This window comes from Coturnix japonica, chromosome 11 (genome assembly GCF_054131305.1).
Source record: "Coturnix japonica strain WE chromosome 11, WE-NBRP24, whole genome shotgun sequence".
Lineage (NCBI taxonomy): Eukaryota > Metazoa > Chordata > Aves > Galliformes > Phasianidae > Coturnix > Coturnix japonica.
This window is the reverse complement of record NC_140673.1, coordinates 15,396,524-15,408,750: the sequence shown is the minus strand read 5'-3', so window position 1 is coordinate 15,408,750 and position 12,227 is coordinate 15,396,524. Positions and strand designations below refer to the sequence as shown.

Sequence of the window (12,227 nt, the reverse complement as noted above, 5' to 3'; positions counted from 1 at the left end):
AACAAGAGCCTGTATGCAATTCTCATAAAAATCTGCATGGCCATCCCAAATGTGACTTGTCTTTCACACTGTCACCAGTGCTGAAACACAGCACCCACCATTTCACTGCACTCACATTCACTGTTTTGTCTCCATAAACAGTCAGCAAATGCAATTTTTAGTCATGGAGGAATTCTCCAATACCCCCTTTGCTACAACCATTCTGTCAATGTCCCTCTGCTGCCATCTGTCACATGGCAACAACACATTATGGGATACTGGTGAGAATGTTCGACCTCTGCTGCCACCGCAACATCTGCCTCTGATGATGTTGTAGGTCAACATCATAAACAGGAGGCATTACTTTCAGAGCAGCCCTTCACAATATCTCACAAAATGAACTGACTTTCTGTATGAAAGAAAGTTTAAAAGTCCCACAAACACCTGTTACAGATTCATTCTCTCAGAGAGAACACAGTGAACAAAAAAACAACTGATACCTGTAATGTGACCTGGAATTTGTGTAACAAGATGCAAATCCTCACCAGGAGTTCACAGAAATTGAACGATACTGGTTTGTTTTTTCCATCACTGACAAGTCAAGGTTGAGAACTGTCTGATTATATTAAATCTCTTGTTTTTCCCTTAGTCTCGACTGAGTATTAAGTTATGTTAAGCTGGTACTGGAGCTCTCCCTTCCTTCCCCATACCAGAATAAAGAGTCAGCAAGTGGTACCATCACACACATCTCCTTTGAAGCCCTCCTATACTTCAAGTACCGTGACATCACATCCACAGTAGAAGGATACAAGAGATACGAATAAAACACACATTTTGTAATTTTGGTTTCACTGCACTGATCCTCAGATGAAACATAAAAAATGACAAACAAAACCAAACAAACAAAAACCTAGAAAGAACTTCTTCAAGCTTGAAGGCAGAGAAAAATAGAAAGAAATTTTCTACTTGCCCTGCTTTCCTCGATTTTTAAACACTGCAATCACCTACCTGTACTGCAATTCTGTGCGACTCGTGTCAACTTTTCTCAGTTACGTCCATGACAAACAAATCTATCAGAATCAGGAAAGGAAGATCTAAAAAAAAAAAATTGTGACCTTTGAGGTCCAGAACATGTGCCTCATTTCTTCATTTACTCCTGAAGTAAGTTCTCTAACCTTGACAAAGCCTTTGCTGATTGGAACTTGTTCTATTCTTTGATGACTGAAGTTTGTCAAGGAGATGCTATTCCCTATTAAATCCTTACCACCTCTTTACAACACACATCGGATTACATAGAAATTATTTGCAAGGATACAAATTACCTCATCCGCAGCCAAATGTGAAATTACATAAAATTTAGCAACTGTGAAATAGTTGCTCCTCTCCAACCATGTCATGGCTTTCTCTCATTTGGAAGATTCATACCAGTTATGAGATTGTTGATATTGCTTCTATTTTTCAAAACTTGTTAACAATGGTGTTGTTAATTTGAAAGATAATATTAAGAATTTAATCTGTTAATATGTTCCACTCCTCAGAAAGCAGCAGTATAAACACCGCTGTGTAGCACACGACAATAGGAGGGAATGCCGATACTATTTGATGGAAGAAGTGCAGAAACAGAAGCGAGGCTGCAGAAGGAGCACTCTGCAAGTTAGTTCGGTCTCTTTTACAAAGACTTTCCATGCAGTTCTGGTTCCAAGTCATTCCAGCATTGTCTGTTTTCTGAGAACCTTAATGGAAAAACCGCTGCTAGCTATGTGTTCATTAGAATTGGAAATGGAGAGTCACTCCTCTAGCCCGGAGCCAGAAGGTGGGCTATCTTGGAGGCAGGGTTGATAGCTTTTGAATACCAGATGAAGTCTATAGATACAAGACTGGTGTCAAATGACAAGAGCCTTAAGCAGATGGATGACAGTGTGTGTGCACTATAGGCTGTTGTTAATATACTAGCTAGAGATAATGCTTCTTTAAAATTAAAAATGAGTCATTGGGAAACAGCCTCAGAGGCATAGCCTGCAGATTTCAGTCCTCCTGGCAGGCCTGCATAGTGGGGAATATGCGTTTTTAGAGTTATGAAAATTAAAATTGCATGTTAGAAAGAAAGAAATTGTAATTGTTTCCCTTTCTAGATATTTAGGCTATTCATAGTCTGTATTTGTAATTCACAAGTATATTTTCAGTAAAATGAAATAAAATAGTCGTATTATCTCACAGACAAGATATAGTTGAGCAATGGCAAAGATGCATAACATCAATGAATTGTTACGTGACAAGATGTGAAGTTTACATTTATAGCCATGCTTTCATCATTTTGAATGAACATATGCAAAGGTCCTTCCTTTTCAATATTGCTCTGCATGTTTTTTTTTCACTGCCATTTTGGGTTATGTTGGAAATGGCACTTTTCCCTTCCTTTGACTGTGGGATGAAAATTTACTGTCATGTCTCTTGCAATAGTGGCAATTTATTTCCATACCATAACATAGACAGGGCTGTCTCACTGTTTTTTTGCTCCAAAAATACAACCAGATTCAGCATGAAATTTCTGAAAGAGACCAGTTTGATAAAAAATAACACCTCCAAAGGCAAAAAAAAAAAAAAAAAAAGGGGGGGAAATGAGGAGTACTACACTGTCTAAAAATGACTGGGGCACTCATCATCACATGAATTTAAGAAAACAGTAAATAATTCACACAGCAGCTATCCAGAGAAGTTATGCTCTGGCTTCCTACATAGCCAAAGCGATCTTGACCACAACCAGATATTTACTCGAAGCACAGAAAGAACTTAAGTCATTTTCCTCAGGCCAGAAAGACATGAAAAAAAACGCAGTAGGAAACAAAACTCAAAATGACTAGACGATTTATCTATTATTACCATCTGTCCCACATAGAAATAACAATGCCTAACATTTTTACACTACTTTTTATTGCTACAGATGTTGATGCCCATTGAATATCATTATCCCTATAATCCTGGTTTAAAGACACTAAAAAAAAAAAAGAGAGAGAGAGAGAGAGAGAGACGCATCATCTAGTAGAACTCAGCTTTTGGGCCACGTGTTCCTGTACCTTTATATCTGAAACACAGGGTTCATACTGTTTTGAAATCCATAGCCCTACTGAGCTTATATAGAAAGTCTGATTCTCTGTTCCAGTACACTCATCACACTGACCTCAGCAGTGTTACTGATGGTTTACCCACATGTGAACGAGGGTAGAATTAAATATGGGATATTTAAAGAGATGTTCTTCAAATCTTGAAAAGAAATGAGAGAAAAGAAGTGGAAGAATATGCATACAGTGAATTAGTTATCCTACATAATATCCTACAATCAAGGTCATGTATAAATATTTATGTACAGTGCACTGCCCCTGCAGTATCATACTGATTCATCTCAGACATGACAGAGACCTCTGTGCACCAACTGGTATTTTCCAATTTTAGGAAACTTTAAGACAAAAATATCAATAATCTAGTCACAAATATGTCCAATTATTTCAGTGCAGCAGCAGCTTGTGAAAGCCATTCTTGTTTCTGCTTGAAGGTGAAAGGCTGACTTTACAAAAAAGTTTCCTTTTTCTTTTTTTGTCCTGTACACCACCACCTGTCTCATCAGCAGGACCACTCTAAAGGGATGGGCCTCAAGGCACCTCAGTCCCAAGCTTCTCCATGCCTCATTCTTCATCCACGCTGCTAGTAATGTACCATCACTGGCACAGTTACACCTGAACACTCTGGTGCTGCCAAACACCTGGCTTGATTTTCCACTGTCCAAATGAAAAATAAGCATAATCTGCTTTTTGAGGATACAGCAAATGAGGGAGTTCATGACAAATTGTGTTGGTTTATGCAGAATAGTGATAATAAGATACAAATGAGAATTTTTTGCTTAATGAATAATACTAATCACGTTTCAACAAATGCTGTGCCCTTCTAATTAGAGAGAATGCATAAAATCAGCTTAATTTATTTGTGACTAGTTATACATAGTTCAAATATTTACTAGAGATTTACTCTAACGTTTGAAATAATTTTAAACATTTCTTGCAGTAAAATCAGACCTGGCTGTATAGAGGAGGTTGCAATTCTAACTTCTGCCCTGCCTTTCATTATGCAGCGTGTGATGTATACCCTTGGTTTTCAAGATGCAAGAGAAAGGATATTATTGATTTACATGCTAATTCTCCAACTGTTACTAATTTTCTTGATTCCTGCTTCCAAAGTTGCACTTCCAACATTCATCACTGTAGTACACTAGAGGGGCTGAGCATCTTTTTCAATAAATTACAGGAACTATGACTAATTATAGTGATATTAACTATGCAAAGTAATGTGTAACTTAAAATGGATACGTTTATCATTTCAAATTATGCTTTTGACTCTTGATGGCCTAATACATGGCTGCTTTTCTTTTCTTTTTTTAATACAGATTATGAACTGTGCTATATATTCTGAAATTTGTTTCAAGGATATAGGCCTATCTTGTGAATTTAATGAATGGAAATAAATCATTTCCATCACATTAAATGCATAGCGCACAGAGGACAAGATTAGTAACAAGAGTATGCAGGGCCAAATCCTGATTGTTTTAGCAAATCAGTAAAAAATCAGCTTGAATAGTGCCACGAACATATACATGGCCAACAGTGTTTGTATCATATACTTTATATCTTCTTAATGTAGGTATTGCCTAACTGGCAATACAAGCAGGGCCTAGTGTCCAAGGAAAATGTCAATTGTAACAAGCTTTTGATACTATGCAAAGCATGCTGCAAAGGCTTGAGACACAGAAGCTTCAAAAGAATTGGAAATTCTCATTTCTGAGTATGAAAGAATTGCAACCTCTGTTATTTCAGTCATTTTCACATTATCAAGCATTTTATGGTTCAGAATTAGATGTGTTAGTAATCATATAAAATCAAGAAATAGCATAGGCTGGTATGTTGCAAAGACACTGTCAGAGAAAATAAAGCAGTTTAGATGGACAGTGACTAGTTTTCTCTACAAAATCTCCAGTTTAGCCAGACCCTTCCAAGAAGTTAAATAATTCTTTTCCACTGTGGCAGAACAGTCTACCCACTGCTCTCTTCAAGAGACATACAGCTGTCTCCAGTGGCTTACCAGAGGAACATCTGCACTTCAGACTTCTGCCATTAGTTCCCTGCCTAGCAAATGAAATCTCCCAGTACATCTACTGGTTCTCCTGAGTATTGGGATGGATTGTTCTTGTGCCTGGATGATACTGTCCTTAAAAATTTGCCACCTATTCTGAGCAAATTTTACCTTTAGAGGTGCCTCCATTGAGATCTGTCTTAAGTTTCTTTCGAGTTTACCCTCCCCAAATTCCAGGACTGTACTCTGACATTCTCTTCTGTTATTACCTTGAAAATCTTGAGCTCCACTATTTCATGGTCATTAGACTCAACATTACTACTGATTACCACACCTTCAATGAATTCTTCCTTGTTACTGAACAGAAGCAGATACAGCTGTCAGTTATACTTGACATTCTCTAGCAATTTTTTTTAATTTTTTTTTTAGCAAACTGTGTCCCAGCATCTGCCCTTCCATTAGATTTAAGTTCCTCCAACATTAAAGGGATTATAGTACCAGGCTACTTTCGTTGAAAAATATGCATTAAATCAGTATTATAGTTAAGTGATTTTATAAGACTGAAGTGGAGTTTTGCATGTATTACAATGGCATTTTACTACAGCTTGAAAATCTGTATAGTTTGTCTTCTACCCATTGGACAAGGGGCAAAGAGTTATTATTCAATTAAACATCAATCAAAGCTTCAGCATTGCACAGCGGAGTGAATCAGGCCACTACATCATCCAAGTGACAGCAGAAAACGCAGGGAATACCACCAAGGAGTCTAAGGGTAAGCATATGTAACTACAGAAAACTTAAGTCTAGCAAAATAATTTTGAAATAAAGTCAAGAAAAGTTTGGGAAGATTTTGCTGAGTTATCATTACATCTGGTATCTCGTAGAGGAGGTAAGTGCTGTCTAGCATAATCTGTACACCTCACCTGGTCTCTAAGTGTTGAAAAAAGCTAGAGTAGGAAGATAATTTTAAAAACTGAGTCCTGAAAAAACTTGTACCTATTCATCTGCTCCCTTGAAAATGCAAATACAACATATAGCACAATCACAGAACAATTTGGGTAGCAGAGCACCAATGAAGGCCATCTTGTCTAGTCAGGGTCAACAAAAGGTTGAGTCAAATTCTGACTATGCACAAGGTAACACAGAACACAACTTATCAAGGCAACCTGTTCCAGTATGTGATCACTCTTATTGTAAAAACAAACAAACAAAAACCCAAAAAACAATGACAAAACCCCTTCATACTTAGTGAGAATACTCTGTAATCTAACTTGAATCTATTGCCTCTTGTTCTTCCCCTGCACAGCTCTGTTAAGAGTCTGTCTCTGTCTTCTCTAGATTCTCACACTAGGTAGGTGTAGACAGCATTAAGATATCCCCTCAGCCTTTTCTTAAAGTTGAGCAAATTCAACTCTCAACCTCTCCTTTCCATGTAATGCACACCAGAATACTTCATATGGAGTCATTCTGATCACTAACTGTATGTAATTTACTAATATTACATACATACTAATTAACTGAATGTAATTTAGAGAAGCTTTTGTAGAAGACAGTTTCTGAGACTCCACATAAAATCATAAGTGAAAATCACTTACTAGCATCATTTACAATTTTAAAGCACAACTCACAGCTGTCTTAGTTATGTTCTTATCAATCTCTTCTGGACAAGTATTCTCAAGTCCTTTACCTCATCTAATGTTTTATAATTCTCCACTCAAGAAAATTTACTCTCAGGAAGTCATTGAGAGTTCACAATCTAATTAAATGAAAATGCTGTATGACAAAATTTACTACAGATGTATCAACCACACTCTTTAAGTAGAGCTCAGATATTCTGAGATTTGAAAATTCCTGATCAAAATGTAGGCCCCTTTAGAAACTCCTAAAACTGTACCCAAAGCAAGGACTAATGGGGTTCTGCCCTTGTAACGTCTTTTGGAACTCAGCACAGTTTATTCTCAGTATCACTTTCAATAAACATATAGGTATAAGCAACATGAAAATTAAATGAAGAATTTGTCTATGAATCAAAATACTTAATGTAACTGAAACTACATATGCACTTTGTCTGGGCACTTAATTCTCTTCCTTTACTTTGCAGGGGAAAGTAAATATTTAAAGTTCATAACTACATGAGTACCAGATGTAAAATTTCATGCCAGTATTGTCCTCTTTGTAAATAAGATCTCCATGTTGTTTACTATTCTTTTAATACAATATTTAAAAGAAAGAAAGAAAGAAAGAAAGAAAGAAAGAAAGAAAGAAAGAAAGAAAGAAAGAAAGAAAGAAAGAAAGAAAGAAAGAAAGAAAGAAAGAAAGAAAGAAAGAAAGAAAGAAAGAAAGAAAGAAAGAAAGAAAGAAAGAAAGAAAGAAAAAAAAAGTAAAAGAAAAAAGAATATCATGGATACTATTGTATTTTTAGAATTAGAAAGAATCCATCCTCTGCAAAATCATTACTAAGAAAAATGCTTCTCTGATAGGATTGTTATCAGAAGCCACCAACCAAGAGAACCAAAAGATGTTATAGAGCCTACGTCTCTCTTTTACCTTATGGAGCAGATCAAAACAACAAAATCTGTGTCTACTTTGGCAATTTATTTTGAAACATTTTTCAGGAAACTGACACTAAGGTTCTACCTTCCGTGGCATGTTATAATGATTCTGTAAGTACCAACACTGACAATCAGCTATTTTGGATTACTGGATTCTAGAAAGCACTGGATAGAAATGGATGTGTGATATTTTATTAAATAGTGGCATTTTCACATTCTGGTTTCTGATATAAATTAGTGTTTTAAGATTCCCCCTGTAAGACAACAGAAACTACTCTGCCAGGTCTGCCCTGAAACCCTGTTAACTTGAGCTGTACGAAAACTTGGAGATCAGAAACTGGATTCTAGGCTCTCATGTCCCCATAAACCTATCCAGAGGATTGCTGAGGAGTCTAAAGGAAATCTATGTTGCTAATGCATCACAGGAATAACATAATAGGGAGCCTAAACTTTTTCTCAATATCAAAACATTTCTACATAACAGTCTAATCTTAGAAACTTGGGAAGTCAAATTTAAAAAAACAAAAACAAAAAAAAACCCCTCCAAAAAAAAAAACAATACAAGTAAACAAACAACAAAGAATGAAGAATTAACATCTCTAGAGCTTTCTTGAAACCAAATGCAGATTTTTTAAAGCTCGTGTTGTGACATCAATTGAAACGTCAACTGGTATGTGGTTCTTACATTGAACGGCAGAGGAATGAATCCCAGCTGACCTGAGCTGGTTCTCACAGTTATGTTTTGGTGAAATTATTCTTTATTGACTCATTTAGTTCCCCGACTAATTAACCTGACTCCAGTCAATTTCTGCTTCTTTTCTACTGTTTTTGATTCCGTCTCTAAGGCCAGTATGCAAAAAGTTTAAATTCACTTTACCGCTGTGACATTACAGTTGCAGAGTATCACTGCAAAAAACATAGATATCCTGCTTGTGGAATTTCAGCTCCTAGAAAGTCAGCTCCCTTGTTCTACAGCAGGCAGAATTTGGTTAGCTTTTTGCCTGCCAAAAAAAATCCCAGACCTCATGTTTTGCTATGTTATGATTGAATGTAGTGTTGTGAAATTTTGTTTCATAATAGAGCTTGTTTCTGTATGTCTCTACAACTTCTACTGTATTTAATTTACCTATCAGTTCTTTAAAAAATAAATATATCCACCTATGCTTCAATCTGCTGTAGTCTACTCTAGGAGACCCAGAATTCTAAACACTTTCCACCAACTTCTTTTCTCCCTACATTTCATTTTTCTGTTACACAGAGACACAATAAAACTGTAAATGTATATTCTTGAAAAGCAGTTGAAAATTTGCAGCCTGCTCTCCTTTCCGATGTGCATCAATTTAAAGACAGCACACAGAATTTAATTTGCCTCGAAGGGGTGGAAGAAAGCAAAAATGGTGTTACCATTTTATATTATGTGGAAAAGCAAAGTTCTTATATTTGAATAAGAATAGCCAAGGATGAGATAGCACAGCAGGACTCTGGGACAAAAGGAATGATCCACTGGTGCCTAGCTGAAAGCAAGAGTTCTACTCTTGAGCTCTTGTCTCTCAATGAGACATGTAAAGAAGCCCACAAATCTCATCCAAAGTCACATAGGTAGCCCTTGTGGAACAACTGTCTCCTCTTACCTTCACCATTACCCAAAATTACTATGAACCTTCTGAATGAAAAAGCTTCAAGATTTCAAGATTAGGGGAGGAAACATTTAGGAGTTTTACTTCTCTTTCTCCATATTGTAAATTCTTGTGGATTGCCCACCCAGTATTTAAAACAAATACATATATATATATATATACACACACACATATATGTACATATATATACATACATACATATATATATATAATCTCAAAAAACACACACACAAAAAATACACTGAACGATTTCAAGAGGAGTGACACTCAGATCGTAGCAGTGCTTTAACCTTAAGCTTCTGTCACGGTTTGAACTAAAAATCCACCTGCGTCCGTGACAGGGGGCCGTAGGCCCCGGAGGGGCCCTAGGCCGAAAGGAAAAAGTTAATTAAGAAAAGAAAACAGCGGCAACGATCTAAGGAGGCACACTTATTTACTAAATACTATATCGAAATACAGGATAACACAATATAATACAATATAATTGAAAATTGAGCTAACGAATCAAGCAAAATAGGAGAGAGAATGAGTCCCGTAACCGAGAGGCCTACTGTAAATCTAGGCGAACGGCTGAAGGCTCCCACACACTCCCCTGAACGCCAGAACTCGAAAGACGTCAGTCTGTTCTGCGACAGAGTTAATATAGAGTCCAGGTCCCGTGACCTATCGTGTTGTTCCCTGGGAGATGTAGTCTTCTTCTGATAAGTTGCAGATTCAGTAAAATTATTCATGCTTTATATGATGTTATGATGTGGAATACTGATAGCAAAAATTACAAAATTATTAAACCATGACATTCCACCCCTTATTCTACATCATTACATTATATTTATACATACATACACACTCATATGTATAATTGTGAATAATCAGCAACCTTATTTTTTTCTCAACAATCTATATTTATTCCATACAAATCCCTAAGTTGAGAACAAAACTCTATAACCTAATTTACTATTTATTAATTTTGAGAAAATGGCAAAACTGCCAGAAAAAGGAAAACATGTCAGCGGTAGAGGGGAAAGGCAGCGCTGGTAGGGCGTCCCCCACATCAAGGTGCACTCATCCTTTCCCAGCCACCACAGCAGATTTCCTTTTGACTTATACTTCTTTCCATGTGTGCTCTACACATGCATGGCCAGTGCAGGATATAGAGTCCAGATGGAAAACTTGCTTACAGAATGCCTAATTAAGGTATATAGAGAAAAGTGTTTCCTTAACATTGATCCACTCTATCTTAAGTCCTATACCTAATTGAACTATTCTGTAACCAATTGAAATATTTTCTGAGACTCTACCTATATATCTACAGGAAAATCATTGGCTGCACTCCCCCAACATCAAATTCCCTTGTGGTACACATTGAACACTCCCATTTTTGTCCATCACCCACCATGTGCACCCAGGTCCCTGGGCAAAGACAGTACCCCGGAGAGGTTTGCCCTTTCCAGACGCTGGAAGGACCCAAACTGTTTTTCCCAACACACTCTTTATGTGTACTACAGGAACCTTATCTCCCTCCACGGTACGTAGGGAGCTGGATTGGTTAGGACCATTACGATTACTAGATCCTCGAGTGTTGACCAACCAGGTGGCTTCTGCTAAATGGTTCTCCCAATTTTTATACGTTCCGCCACCCATTGCTTTCAACATAGTTTTCAATAACCCATTGAATCGTTCAATCTTACCAGAAGCTGGTGCATGATAGGGAATATGGTAAATCCACTCAATGCCATGATTTTTGGCCCAAGTGGTTACAAGGGAATTTTTAAAATGGGTCCCATTATCTGATTCAATTCTTTCTGGAGTGCCATGCCGCCACAGGATTTGCTTTTCCAACCCTAATATGGTGTTTCGGGCGGTAGCATGGGGTACTGCGTATGTTTCGAGCCACCCAGTGGTTGCCTCCACCATGGTGAGTACATAACGCTTACCATTGCGAGATCGTGGCAAGGTGATATAATCAACCTGCCATGCCTCTCCATATTTATACTTTTGCCATCGCCCTTCCCCCCAAAGAGGTTTCATCCTCTTGGCTTGTTTAATTATGGCGCATGTTTCACAATCATGAATAACTTGAGCAATAGCGTCCATAGTTAAGTCCACCCCTCGGTCTCTGGCCCACTTATATGTTGCATCCCTTCCTTGATGACCTGAAGTCTCATGGGCCCACCGAGCTAGGAATAATTCACCCTTGTTCTGCCAATCCAAGTCTATTTGAGCCACCTCAATTTTGGCAGCTCGATCAACCTGATGGTTATTTTTATGTTCTTCAGTAGCCTTACTTTTAGGCACATGAGCATCTACATGGCGCACCTTTACAACAATGTTCCTTATTCGGGCAGCAATGTCTTTCCACAGTTCAGCAGCCCAAACAGGTTTACCCTTTCGTTGCCAATTATCATCCTCCCACTGTTGCAACCACCCCCATAAGGCATTTGCCACCATCCATGAATCAGTATAAAGATGAAGCATTGGCCACCTCTCCCGTTCAGCCACATCTAAAGCCAGCTGAACAGCCTTTACCTCTGCGAATTGACTTGATTCTCCTTTACCTTCAGTGGCCTCTGCAACTTGTCGTGTGGGGCTCCATACAGCAGCTTTCCATCTGCGATGCTTCCCTACAATACGACATGATCCATCTGTGAATAGGGCAAATTTCTTTTCGTTTTCTGGTAGCTCATTGTATGGTGGTGCCTCTTTAGCACGTGATACCTCTTCTGTAGGTGGTTTTTCAATTTTTTTACTCTCAGGCCAGTCCATGATCACTTCTAGAATTCCAGGACGGCTGAGTTTTCCCATTCGAGCTCGTTGAGTAATTAATGAAATCCACTTACTCCAAGTGGCATCAGTAGCATGATGGGTGGAGGGAACCTGTCCTTTAAACATCCAGTTTATTACTGGCAAGCGAGGTGCTAGAAGAAGCTGAACCTCTGTCCCA

At 37.8% G+C, this 12,227-nt stretch overlaps 1 long non-coding RNA gene across 5 annotated transcripts in view; it reads right to left on the bottom strand.

Annotated features, from left to right (window-relative positions):
• LOC107317510 (uncharacterized) overlaps positions 1 to 12,227 on the bottom strand; it is a 477,215-nt gene that overhangs the window by 336,295 nt on the left and 128,693 nt on the right. The gene's annotated exons all lie outside the window — the stretch shown is intronic.